Below are 14922 nucleotides of genomic sequence, written 5' to 3'. Positions count from 1 at the left end.
AAGTTTCAAGCTTCAAGAAGTCTTGAGAATTATTCCTGAAGACTACTTAAAGAAATGACTATGTTGAAGAATAAAGGTTGTCATACCAAATACTGACTTTCTGACTTGTTAGACTTGCAGTTTTTGCCTTATATACTGTTTTTTGATGTATGTTTGCATGTTTCAATAAATCACTGCACCTATTTCCGAGCAGAATCTCAAAAAATGAGGAGAGGATCAAGATATTTGTACAGCACTGTAGATTGACAGCTAAGCCATTTAAATGTTTAAACTTTTTATTTCATAGAAAATATTTAAAAATATGGGACTTAGATGAAAAGCTGTGTAATGTCAGAGTGGTCGCCTCTACAAACAAATCCTCATCAAGCAACTTCACATTGCACCCCTCGGCTCAATAGATTGTTATAGCTTATTCTTCCTCAAAGCATCACTTTTGCGTCCTTGGCACTGTGGCAAATAAATGAGAGCTATCATTTCTTGTTTTGTTTGTTTGTTTTTTGGGTGTTGGAGCAGGGAGGCTGGGGGAATAATTTGAATAATAATAATGGCTAGTAATCTTTTACTAAAACAGTCTGTTTTGCCAGCAAAAAAATATATATAATTAGCTTCAAAAATTCCTGTCCATAGTTCACTTCCTTTCCCCAAAGACGCTCTCTCTTAGTCGCTCAGTTTCCCATAGCAGCATTTCCTGTACCTTTTTATCATAAATCCATTTCTGTTGTTATTGGGTCAGACTTACTCTCCAATGGGACTTCATGTTGCTGTAAAAACCAATAAAAGAGAGCCCCTGGCAAGTTTCCAGACAATTTATCATTGCTGCTAAATGTAAGCAGGGCACTGTGGTGTTTTTTTTACAAATTTAAAGGCAGGTTATGGAAGACTGTGAGTCTGTGTGTGGAAGCTCACACAATTTCTAACACTGTTTAAATGTGTCAGTCAGGCAATGTTTAAGGACTGATCAGCACAGACTCACAGTGTATCAGAGAGATGTGGAGATATCAAGGGGTATCAGCTGGGGAAGGGTGACATACTTTTCTGTGCAGCTTCTAAAAAAGTACATGTTACTTGGGTAAAAAAAAGATTTCTTGAAATAATGTTAACATTGAGGCAAAGACAGTAAACATGCCACAAAGACCAAAAACTACTGCACCACTTGTTGCTTGCATTGATGACAATTAATTGAGAGTTTACTATTTAATGAAAAATTCTTTTGAATTAGATCTAACTTGGGATTTCTTTTTAATTCCAAACATGGGTCAAGCTGTAAAAAATGTTGGATCCTACAATTTTCCTAATCCTACTCAGCAGCCCCTTTTATTATGCTGTGCTCCTATCATATCAGTATTTTCATTATTATGAGTTCCTTGCTCATAGACAGTATTCATATCTTTGCCCAAGTCATAATTACTCCAGGTAATCTTGGAAGGATTGGTGGGTATGCTGAATATGGATGCATTATGTCAGTTAAGCCCACTGCTGAATACAATTAAGGAAGACGTTTCACATATAGATACATTGGCTAGCAAATTACATATTCACCATTTAATAAATTCTTATTAAGTGACACATTAGTGTTCTGTAAGTCATTTGTAGATTGTGATATCTGACACTGTTAATAAACTGTCTCTTTGTGTCTCCCTGCATCAGGTTAACCACCTGTCCAGAATGTACCCTGCCTTTCACTCTATGGTAGCTGGGATAGGCTCCAGCCCCCAACAACCCTGATAAGGATAAGCAGAAGAGGACGGATGGATAATAAGCACCCGGGTTTCATATTTTAAAGTTGCCTTCTTTTCAAACGAAACTACTACACTTACTAGAGTGTATTCTTGTGATAGGTAACACCTTTAAAAGAGAGTGGGAGAGTGCTATTCAGATGTACACATTCTGTTGCCATTCAGTGGCAGAAAACAGCAGGGGGAAACTACTACTACTTTATTACTGAAACACTTTGGTTTCTAGACATTATCTGTTGGAAAAAAAATCAAGTTTTTTTTTTTCTGGAAGAATAAATGAGCAGCCTAGATTTGGCGCTGTATAAGATTTTAAATGTAAAGTTAAGTTGTGGGCAGAGGATTTCATACACTCATCATGAGCATGACCTGTTCTTTTTCCAGGGTGATTGTACAGCATACACCTTTAATGACTTAAAAAGCTAAAATTGGGTGAACAAGTATTTGTTCTAATCTGCACAGTGTCAAAACTACACATACAGACTCTAATATATGCATACACTCAATTTTTTAATAAATGGTTCTGAGCTGAAAGGTCTAGGCCTATTAATTTCTCATGCTCAACTGGTAGTTTGTCTTTGCCAGCATAAAAAGGATTTGTTTGACAGCATTTACTGGACTGACCAATACTTAAAAGAATGGGAAAGTCTAAGGAACTCATTGAAGATCTAAGGTCTAATGTGAAGACCTTCCAAATGTCTCTTTGAGCCATTTCCAAACAACTGCAGGTTCAAAAGATCATCAGTTTAAACAAAAAGAAGCTTTTGCTCCAAAACCTTTAAGCCTGACTAAAACTTGCAGCTGCTGACATGAAAAAGCCAAATGCCTTCTGGAGAAAGGTTTTATGGTCAGGCAAGACAAAGATTTTAGGTATGTTTGAGAAGGCGAGGCTTTCAAACCTAAGAACACTGCATCAGCTGTCAAGCATGGTGATGGGAGCATCATGCTCTGGGGTTGTTTTGTTGCAAGTGGTACTGGTATACTGCAAAAGAAGGACTATTTACAATTTCTTCAATTTGACCTCAAATCAAAAACTAGACAATTAAAAGTTTGACACAGTTCGGTGATCCAACAGGACAATGATCCCAAACAAAATTCAAACCTAATTATGAAATGGAAAAAGCAGACTATCATTAAGCTTCTGGAGTGGTCTTCCCAAAGCCCCAACTTCAATTTATTGAAAATGGTTGAGACTGCATGTGTACTTTTGATTAGAGAAAATTCAAAATACATTCAAACTTGTGCCCCTAATTCTTGTTTTTCAAAGTCATAAATTATGTATACTGAACAATCATTCCACCCTGGAAAAAAGAAAAACAATTAAAAGAAATCTTTAAAAAAAAACAAAATAAGCATGACACTCATGCCCATTAAACTTCTGACCACAGCTGTATCTCTAAATATTGTGATACTGGACCTATGGGTTAAATGGTGTCAAGGTGGACTGGTTAAAAAAGATGTTAACGTTTCTGAAACCTAATCACAAATTGCTTCATTTTAAACTGACTATTAAGACTTATGATAAATACAAAGATGTCATATTTAAAAAATATATAAAAAGAGTAATGGCTGCTCTTGTGGTACTTCCGCCTTATGACAGTCACACTGAACAAGCCATGGTATTAATTCATGGTATGCTATGAGTGCTCTGCTTAGGTTTAGAGATATTTAATAAATACATGGTACAGGTGACTCCGTTTGTTGACCCGTCTGTACGCTACAGTTCAACAGCTATGATTTCAAAGAACTATAACAGGGATGGCCACTCGTCAGTGGTGCCTGCAGCAGCAGTTAAAAGGCTTTTCAGGGAACACGTTTAGTTATTGGTCTAGCAGATGCAGAGCATGGTAGCGCAGAATACAACGTATACAATTTTAGCTGTCTGATGTAGATGTGAACACAGCCATTATGTTTGTCTCTCTTCATCAATATCACCCATCCCATGTGAAACCATGTGCTTCATCATGACACCAGTATCACAAACTGGGGTTCAAGTGAAGTCACACACTACAATAACCAAAAGGTGATGAATAGTCCTTAAATAATAAAAAGTCCACAACGATGAATAAAATTTAATTGAAATATAGCATGAGATCAAACCAGGAACCTTAGGAGATAACCTGAGATTAAAGTAAGGTGGGGGATCACAAATATTTCCAAAATTTTCACATTTATAATGAATACTGGCCTGACAGATATCATTGTTCTGTCAAGGTTTGGCATGGCAAACCGTGGGGGGTGTGGGGAAGGAGGACCCAGGCGCGGTGCTCTGTGTGTAAACAGTGCGTTTATTTACAGTGTATGAAACTAAACAACAATAAATTCCCGTGCTTTCCCCAGACTCCCGTGTCGTGTCTTCTCCCAGTGTTTGTGCTCTCCGCTCCCGTGTCTCAGCACTCCCCGTGCTGGCTGCTGTCCTGCACTCCACCCCTCTCCTGGGGACACAATAGAAGCAGCCGTCAGGACACATACAACCGCGGGCATACACACACACACACACACACTAACCAAGGGGGGTTAGGTGGAGTCTCACGCAATGATCCCGCGTCGGTGGGAGCTCCAAGACTCTCCTAAGTAGCTCCCCCGACGAGGCCTGATCAGCAGCAGGTGTGTGGCTTCGGGTGTGGCCAGACCGTCAGCAGGGCCACACCCACCAGGCCTGAAGGCGCCCGCCGAAACACATATACATACACACACACACACACACACACACACACACACAAACAGGGAGAAGGACGGCAACACCAAATATACATACAATAATAATAATAATATAATTCATAACTGCTCAGGGACCCTGGGTCGCTCAGACCCAGGACCCTGACATGTAGTCAATTTTTTTAATCAAAAATTTAAATTATAGCCTTTCAAACGTGAGGATTTTCTGCTTCCATTGTTTTGAATAATAGTAGCTTTGTTACCTCAATTAGCTTTGGATGGTTGGTTGGACAACAAATAATCTGAATATGTTATCTTCAGCTGGGGGAAACCATGATTGGCATTTTTACAATTTTCTGACATTTTGCTGATGATCCATGGTCAATTAAATGTTTAATTGCACCCCTAAATGATATACTTGACTTAATCATTTGATCAAGTATTTTCTTCTTTCATGATTTAAAATTAGGCCCTTGTAAGAACATGTTTCTGATAACGTGTAGTAGAATATACAGTACAGAACATTCAGCATGGACTCCTTTAACAGAAACAGACATTATATATCAGTAATCCATATTCAAATGAAAACCCGGCTCTGAGTTGAGGAAAAACTTACAGATAATGTTTGAAACTGCTTTCAAACTCTAATGCAGTAAAGTCTGAGTTAAGTCAAGTCAATGTCATTCATACACAATCGCAAGCTCGCTTAAATGTGAGAGTATCAGCAAAGTCCACAGGAAGGAATGTATAAGGAAACTATTCTTAGCCAGAAGTTCCTTCTTGGAAATAGTTTTACAGCAAAACAAACCAAGCACAACCTTGGAGTTCTGCTGTGGCACAGTGAAATGCTTCCTCACTGCATGGGTGGAGGAATGAACATGACATGAACACCAAAGAAGGAAAAGGTAAAGAGTGCGGACAGGTCCATCATGGTTAATTAAAGTAACACAAGCTTTTGACTCCTCCTGCCAAGAAACTCACTAATTCAGGCAGGATGGCTAAGCTCTGGCTAATGAAACAAGTGTGAGTCCATGTGCCTTTGATTTATAAGCACAGTTCTGTTTTTTATCGTGGCTCAAGAGTTGAGCGTTCGTTTTGTAATCGGAAGATTGCCGGTTCGAGCCCCGGCTCCGACAGTCTCGGTCGTTGTGTCCTTGGGCAAGACACTTCACCCGTTGCCTACTGGTGGTGGTCAGAGGGCCCGGTGGCGCCAGTGTCCGGCAGCCTCGCCTCTGTCAGTGCGCCCCAGGGTGGCTGTGGCTACACTGTAGCTTGCCATCACCAGTGTGTGAATGGGTGGATGATTGTGTATAGTGTAAAGCGCTTTGGGGTCCTTAGGACCAAGTAAAGCACTATACAAATACAGACCATTTACCATTTAATGCGGCAGTGTGAAAGTGAATGAATCAAATCTGAAAATTTTTTTTTTTTTTTCCAAAACAGAAAACAAAAGTGTGATCACACACAAACAGGATCAAAGTCCCGTGGTGAACTGCACCAACGAATAACCTGCATTCAGCTGCCAAGACGGAGATGTAGCCCTGCTTTGACATTTGAGAAGAAACAAAGCCAAAATACTGTATGCATGACTGACAGGATGTTGGGGATTTGCCCTTTGTGAGAGCTTCTCTTATTGGCTCGATGATTTTCAAAGAGGTTAGAGAATGTCAAGCAAGGAAGCTATAGTAGACTCTGGCACTGCTCGAGAATAACACCAACTTGTGCTGCAGACTTATCAAAGCGCTGTTTTTATTAGTTGAAAAGAAAGTTGAGCGCTGTAGCTAAAATGAATAAAAGATCAAATACGTGATTATATCTGGTCGGGTGATTATATCCAGCCTTAACTGCACTGTTATATTGCACAATGATCCAAAATATTGAATGTGAAATGTCACCAAGACTAACGACTCCATTTCCAGTTAACTGTGAACATTTTCTGGTCATGATGGATGTGTTTATAGTGTGGCAAATGACCTTGACAACAGATGGTGATTATACTTTCACTATTTTTTTCCCCCTTTTCTCTGTAGCCTTCTCGCAGGCCAGCAACACAAAGCAATTAACGGAAATACACAGTGAGCTTCAGAGAGATAGCGCCATGTTAAATACTTGACAAAAGAATTAAAGTCTTCAGTGTTTCATAGAGTTAGCCAGAAATAAATTCACCTGTCTTCACATGTTTATATGCACTGCTGGGTTTAAACAAAAGAGTTTAGGTTCTCATTGCAAAATCACCAGCCAGCCTAGCAACCAAAGCTTTTTGCTAATGTCATCTTCCTTTTTTTTACAGATTGGACCAACATGACTGGAGGATAGGACAGGGAGAACGAATAAAAGAGAGGGAGAGGAAGAAAAATAGAGGGGAGAAGAGATGGTGAGAAAGGGGGGAAGAAAAAAAAAAGAAAAACAAACAGCACACCAGGATCACCTCTATGGAGATAACAAAACAGAAGAGAAAAATAAAAAAAAAGAGCAACATAATAAACACAACACCATCACAATAAACTAGCTAACAGTGGATAACAGTAGATACTAAATATTAAATGTTATTGTGCAGCACACAAGATTGACAGAGCACAATGTGCTTTGAGGCAGCAGCCAAGAAAGGTGTAGTTTGTGTCTGTGTACACCTGTGTGTACACCTGTGTGTACATCTGTGTGTACATCTGTGTGGATCAGCGCGCTTGTATTCAAAAGGTTTCTCTATGTAACAATCTACTAGGGAGTGTGGGGAGCCATAGCCCCGTCCCCCAGGGCATGAAGCAGGTATGGAGGAGATCCAGGCCCCAGACATCCAGAGGCCCCAGAATACAAGGACCCAAGGAGAACCACCAAAGGGGCAACTGTGCCACCCTCCTAGGAAGAGCTGAGGAGAGCCCCAAACGAGTGGTCACCCAGCAGCCACGGAGCAGAGGCCAGAGGGAGTTGCAGTGATGTGCCCGCGGGCTCTGCCGGCAGCCAGCTGTGCCCAGGGGCCTGAGGGCACCCCACCCCCCAGAAGCTATTTATTTAGCTTTATTTATTTAAAGCTAAATAAATAAAAGCTCTAAAACATAGTAGAAACACCTTTGTGGAGCCTGAAATGAAGTTAGGTGGCGGTGGTTCTGATGGCTGGCAAAATAACACAACGGCTGAGAATTAAGAGCTGAAAACTTTGTTTAAACTGTTTCTTTGGAAATATGCATAAATATTTACATATTTAAATATTTATATATTCATAAATATTGAATCAGCAAATCAAAAGCTAGCTAGCTACATACATTGCCAAAATTGCTAGATATAAATAAGAATTGTAAATATATATATATATATATATATATATATATATATATATATATATATATATATAGCCAATATGATGTTACCCCATTTTAATGCCTCGACTGTTGTATTTTAGACATTGCTATATTTATTTTTGGGACCGAGAATTAACCGTAGTTGGACCAGACGCTGGAGTGCTAATTTGTAAGGAAACGCTACCAGATGTGTGGGCAACATAGTCCATGAAAAACAAAGCCAACGCAGAGGTGCTTTAAAACAGCATTCTTTATGAAGACCATCAGATGGCTGGTGGTTGGAATTGATTTTCATTCCTATGGAAAATGTCCTGACCTCTGTCAACACTGTCATGATGAGTCAGTCATTCATTTTGACTATTATATGATATAATATGATAATAATATAATAATTATAATAGTGATATTAGTCAATAATAAGTGGTTTTACAGTCAACCTCGCCCTTTCTCATCACATCTGTTTTTAATTTTAATTTTTTTTACCCAGATAGTCTCAAGACTTCAAAATGGAACACATCGATCTCATGAAGATAGGTATAGCAGCTTTTACAATGTCTGTGGTTAGCAAAGTGTTCCCCATAGAGACACAGATACCTTCTATTACTATGTAATATGCAAATTTAATTCTATTTAATGCAACAAAACATAAAAACAACTTGGTCTGTTAGTGTTGTAGCATTTGTCTCAGCTGCTCTGTTATTCAGATGGGGTAAACAGCGGGTAGCTCTGCATTTTTGATTTGGCAGACTTTTATGTCCCATGCCCTTCCTGACACAGCCCCAAAGGGATTTGTATTTCCTACTGGAACCAAACCAGGGATCTTTCACTCATTAGGTGAATGTGAACACAACTCTATTGATACTTGAATAAACACCGCTCCAAAGGGCAACAGCATCACCAACACAACTGATCGCTTCTGGCCTTGGTGGCGTGGACACTTAATACAATTTAAATAAGTGGGGCCATCCCCCCGATATAACAGGCTATAACATGTTTATTTCTGTGTAAAGTAGATTACACATTAGAATCTACAGGGATTGACTCACTTAATTAGCCATTCAGGGAACTGCTGCTTTTGCGGTTTTGTACCTGCGTTGCTGTTATTTCACTGCGAAACAATTACTGGCAGTCAGGGTTGCTTTCTCGGAGTTAACTTACCCTCATCCACTCAATTTGAACTATGAGGGCCACAGTCATTGTCTGCCTCAAGGCAATTTTCAGCTACATTTCTAGGGAGGTACAAATGAGGTTGTGGCATAGGCTTTCAGAAGGGTTTGGGATTACGATGTACACATGGTGAAGATTTAACACAAAAGTTAAACTTTGGCACAAAGACAAGCTGAGAGAGATGGTAATGCCATTAGTTTAAGTTATGAACCAAAACAACAGAATACTTTCATAGCATTTTACCGTGCAGTTATAGAGAAGTTCAGTCTAAACCACATATATCAACCACAAAATAATGCTAAAGGAACTCAATGGATTACAGCAGTCTGTAGGGCTGTCTGTGAATTAACTGTCTGTGAATCATAAATGTCTCCATAAAATACCATGGCGATTTATCTAGTAATAGCTTAGAAATTTCAGTCTCGACCAAATTGGTGGACCACCCAACAGCTTCGCATTGACGTCCCCAGAGCCATGCCACTAGCATGGAAAAAGAATTAGGTAATTTACTCTGCCTGAATGTCACTTGATCAGATTGCTTGTGATTGTGCATCTTCTTTTCAAGCAACATTTTCCTCTTATCCCAAGCCTTTCATATAGTTCAACACAAAAAAGCAACCATAGAGAAGCAAAGCAGCTTTTCATACACTTAGGTTTATATGTATTTGGACAATGACACACGTTTTGCAGTTTTTCCTTTGTACACTATGACAGTTTGTTTTTAACTCAAACAATCTAGATGAGATTTAAGTGCAAAATTAAGAGTGTTTTCAGACTCTAAAGCAATTGGTCAAACTACCATACTATTAAATAGAAGTATTGTTTTTAATACTTTGACTGCAAAGGGTTTTCCTCCTTGTTTGTGGGTCTCTCTGCCATCAGTTCTTCAGTAACTAAAAAGCATGCTTTATTGGGTTGAGATACGGTGACTGAGTTTGCCATTGAAGGTTATCCAATTTCTTTCCCTGGAGAACATGTTGGGTTCCTTTTGCAGTGTGCTTTGACTCAATATGTTACATTTTCTGGACTTCCTGGTGGAATTCATTTTAAAATTGTATTAATAACATATAAAGCTCTACATGTACAAGTATATAGCAGAGCTACTGACACCTTATAAATGCAGCTGGCCTCTCCAATCATCTGATCAGGTTCTCCTAACTGTTCCACAATCTTTTAAAACCAAAGGTGATCACACTTTTAACGTTGTAACACCTAAACTCTGGAACAGCCTTCCTCAGGTCAGCTTAACCTGTGGTTCATTTCAAAGGACTCCTGAAAACTCATTTTGTAGCTTAGCTTTTCTTTAATCTTTTGCCCATTGTGTGTGGCCTTTTGTTCTCCTAATATGTGGTCATGAGGTGTTTCTCTCTTTCTTTGTATTAAGACAGACTTTTTTATATATTTTCCACCAAAGTTAATTAATGTTGGAGTCTTGGACATTGATATGCCACTTCTAGTGTTCTTATCTTGGCTAGATATTATGAAGAGTTTCTTTTTACCCATTTTTATTTGCAACATCTGTTTGGAAAATTCAAGCAAAGAGCTACCAAGTGCACATTCAATACTTGTAATCAACTCTACTTATAATCAACCCTGTGGCTTAAGTTGTCATTGATTAATGAGGAGACGGACATCACCTGGCCACTAAAACGCTTGTCAGTCAATTTTCCAATAATTATTGAGTCTGAAAATTGGAGAGTATTTAGAAAAAGTCTGTCATTCCTAAAGGCGTAATGCAATTCTTTTGTCAGACCGCTTGAATTAAAGCTAAAAGTCTGTAATTCAATCATGTCTTAACACTTTAAATCCAAGTCCACTCTGGTGGTTTACAGAAACAAAATTATAAAACTTGCATCACTGTCAAAAAATAGATGGACCTAACTGCTTTTTGGGGTATTTTAAATGGTGAACATGCCCATGGTTGATACAATTGCTGAATAAAAATATAGAAGTTCATTTACATGTAAACCAAAATAGCATGGCAAAAATTGCTTGTTTTTTTAATGTGTGTGATGTGTGAACCTAATTTAAACGGGCTAGTAAAATTCATGTTTAATTACAGATGTCACTAATAAGCAGCCAAATGTCAAAGACTGTATGTGATATGCCCCTCATTTTCTCCCCTTTCTCTCCTTACATGCCTCATTTACTGATTAAATATTGATAGCTCGTTAACCAGCTTCACGTGTAAGTGTTTATGTTAATCCCAGCACATCATGATAGTGTATTTTTTTTATCTTAAAATGTTAAATTTAGTATTTGTCTTGTGATGCCAACTGTTAATACAATATATAATTACTCACGTGGAAGTTCAGGGGTGACCGCACTGATTTGAGATATTTTGCCCCATAAAAATATGATGTTTTGAGGTGATTTCTTATTTTGGTCCACTCTTCCAGGCTGACATCTATACCCAAGCTGAAAAATGGCTGGGAATGGGTGTAAAAGCAGTGTGTAAACACTAGATGTTTGTCACATCACAAATAATTAGCTTCCCCCGTGCCACAAGTTCAAACATATTCAAACAGTAACTCACCTCACCTTTATTTGATAAAATGCAGCAAACCTGGAGTCATTTACTAACAGCACGTTTATGTGGAACAGTGCGTTCCAGACACTGATGTCAGGTAAAGAAAATGAATTTAAAAACTATAAATAAACAAGTCTTCACTCTTTTTGGCAAACAATTTCTGCTGCTGCCAGGCAACTAATGAAGAGGGCAGAAATGTGTAGGAGAAATCTAATTTCACTTTGAATTTCAACACTACACCTTAAGAAAACACAAGGCATTCAATTTAATTCACTGTGTGCTCCCGGATAAACAAATTTTACAATTTTTCAAAAAACATCCCCCCCCCCCCCCCCCCAAAAAAAAAACAAACAAAAAAAAACATCGCTGAATAAAAGAAAATGAAAAATATAGCCAGTTACCATGGCGCTTTTTGTTGTTGTTGTTGTTGTTGTTATTCAGCAGAGTTTCTGATTATGAATCAGGAATGGGCTTCATTATTTAGCACACAAAGACTGAGAGCAAGCAAAACATCCACCCACCTCCTGGCCTGTGTGTTACCAATAAACAACACAGTCAAAAGGCTTTTCACTCCAATAAAAGACCTCAGAATACACAGCAGACAAGCTTGTGCATAAACAAGAGGATGCAGAGCAGAAAGCCTGATTATTACCTGCACTTGAAGAAATATTCTGCAAGTTGACGCTGAGCTAAATCCGCTGATTTTTGTCCCTAATAGTATTGAGACCTAAACAATTAGAAATAGATTTTTGGATATAAACAGCATACTGAGTTGTGGTAAGAATATTTCCCATTGGCTACAATGTTAACCAGAGGCAGAGGCAGACATTTGATACACCCGGGGCTTAGCCCTAAAGGGTAGTATGCATGTGAGATTTGGGGAGGGGGGGTTAGAAATGACTGAAAGAATCAGAACTACATGATAGTAGCACTAAACATCATCATAGACCTGCACTACACTTATTTTTTTAATTCTAGCAAAGTACACTATTTAGATTTAGATTGAGAAATGTTTATATAATTATTTAGCCTTGTTGTGCAAACAAGCCTGCATAACTTAATAAAAAAAAATAACAAACCTAAAAAGAAACACTAGGTACGAGATACATGAGTACCTATGATACGGTGATACTTTTGGTAAACAACCATTTGACTAACATGTGTGTCTCACCTGCTCTTGTTCCCTCTCTCTCCCTCTCTCTCCCTCTCTGTCCCTCTCTGTCCCTCTCTCTCCCTCTCTGTCCCTCTCTCTCCCTCTCTGTTCCTCTCTCTCCCTCTCGTTTCCTCTCTCTCCCTCTTTGTGCTGACAATCAAACCAAACACCAACATCATCAAATATACAGTTGAAATCAGATATTTACATACTCTTCAGACAAAAACACAAATACTTTTTTAATTGTAACATCAAATCAGACTAAATGTTTATTTTTTAGATTGATAAATATAAAAAACATATTTGTTAAATTTAAGAGTAAAGAGAGAAACTATCAGTTGTAAATGGCACCAAATTGTATTCAAAATTGAGCCACACTTATGGAGCTCCACAATTCTTTTCCTGGTGTTTTGGTTGTTATCTCTTGATTTTCCCATGTCAAAGAAACATCCACAGCTGTGCCACCTATTTACTCACGTGGACTCTACTAACCTATCAGAAGCTTCTTCAGCTCAGAATGGAATCATCTGGAGTTTAATTAATTTAATTAATTAACAGTAAACCTAGTGTATATGTACTCCTAAATTTGATGAAAGTAATAAAAAATAGACACCTCTGTCTCTCTTTATTCTAACATTTAACTAATTCAAAAGATATTTCAATATTTATTTATCCAAAACAAAACAAGTTTACTCTAAATTGATGTTGTACCATAAAAGAAATGTTCTTGTGTTTTCCATAAAGTGTATGTAAATATCTGGTTTAAACTGTCAATATACTGCTGTGTATTGAAATTCCTCCCGTTTTACATAGAAATATACTGAACAACATACAAAGCATAATATATAAAATAACATCTACCAGAGTTTTTTCTTTGAAAGAAGCCCCCTATGTCCATTCTTAAGCTAAGACTCTCTAAAGAATCAGCATTGTTGTTGTTCGGCTTTTCATTTCGCCATTTGTTGATTCACTTGAAGAGCAAGTAACGTAATATGGGTCAAGTGATCAGTTTGATATCAAGCTTTCGTGATACACCGTCATATTTGTATTATTTGTACAGTACGAATGATTTGCTTTGGTACCTGCTCGAACTTCAGTTTTCCTCTGTCTGCCTGGCTGCGCCTCTCCAACAGCGCACTCGCAGGCAGCAGCTCCCCCCGCCCCCGAGCTCAGTGTCTGAGCTCGGATCATACCAATATTAGGGGGGATTTACGCACAGTCGTAAATTCCCACAGTGTGCGCTATGTGCTTCGAATATTGTGTGTAGTTTTTGTTTTATACAGTTGTCAGCCAGGCATCTAACTATGAAAAAATTACACTCCAAAAGACCCCGGGCTTCTGAAAAAACAACCCGGGCTTAAGCCCAGTAAGCCACCCCCCCCCCCCCCCCCCCCCCGCTCCGCCACTGATGTTAACATAGACACTAAAGCCCTAAAATGCAGAGCTAAGCTTGATATTCAGGCATAAACGTTTCACCAGTCTTTATCAGATATGTTCAGCAATGTAGGATAAATCTTTGAGGGTGTTCCACAGGTGTTATTTTTAGCTCATGATCCAATGTTGAAGCCATTCAGCTTCCTCAACTTGGGAATCAAGCCAAAGTTGGAAAATTTGTTCTTATTTTTCTGAAATATACTTTACACCAACATCACTTTTATTATTAACGGCTCAAAACTATATGTGTTTTGAAAAATACAAGTGAAATGCACAGTACAGAGGTGATTTTGGAGCATTTTGGAGCAGCTCTTATATACTTGTTGGATGTTGCCTAAGCCTAAGCATAGCTTTGGATAGGCAAAATCAAAATCAAATCAACGAATATAAGAATCAATGGGGAAAATGGGAAATAGATTGTCAATTATACTTGAATAGGTATTTTACTGTGAAAAAAACAATGAAATGGTAATTAATGAATTTGTTTGGTAACATTTATAATATAGCCTGTGACAAAGGGTGCTATTCCCTCTAATTTACTTTGTCTTTTGTGTGTGTGTGTGTGTGTGTGTGTGTGTGTGTGTGTGTTTTTAGTTAAAACACACACACACACAAAGTTACTACTTTGTTATCCTTGTTACACTAGGGTAACAATTCAATATTTCACAGAAAAAAAAGTCTAATTAATTATAAGTAATGTATCACTTCTGGATATTTTTTGGGAAAAAACAAATATTTTACTATCTTACACCTTGAATACTTTCAAGTTCTGGCTGTAATATGGAGTGCTTTTACCTTGCTTTGATACATTTATGCATTATATTAATGTACATAATAGAGGTTTAATTATTAACTATTTAATCTTTGTTTTACAAATAATAATGTGATCAAGACTGTCTTTCATACTTACAGAAAAAACTAAACACAGCATGGATCAATTTGATCTTCTAA

Source organism: Neolamprologus brichardi, chromosome 23, assembly GCF_056152115.1.
Source record: "Neolamprologus brichardi isolate AB-2024 chromosome 23, ASM5615211v1, whole genome shotgun sequence".
Taxonomy (NCBI): Eukaryota; Metazoa; Chordata; class Actinopteri; order Cichliformes; family Cichlidae; genus Neolamprologus; species Neolamprologus brichardi.
The sequence above is the reverse complement of the archived record's forward strand: the minus strand, read 5'-3'. Positions refer to the sequence as shown.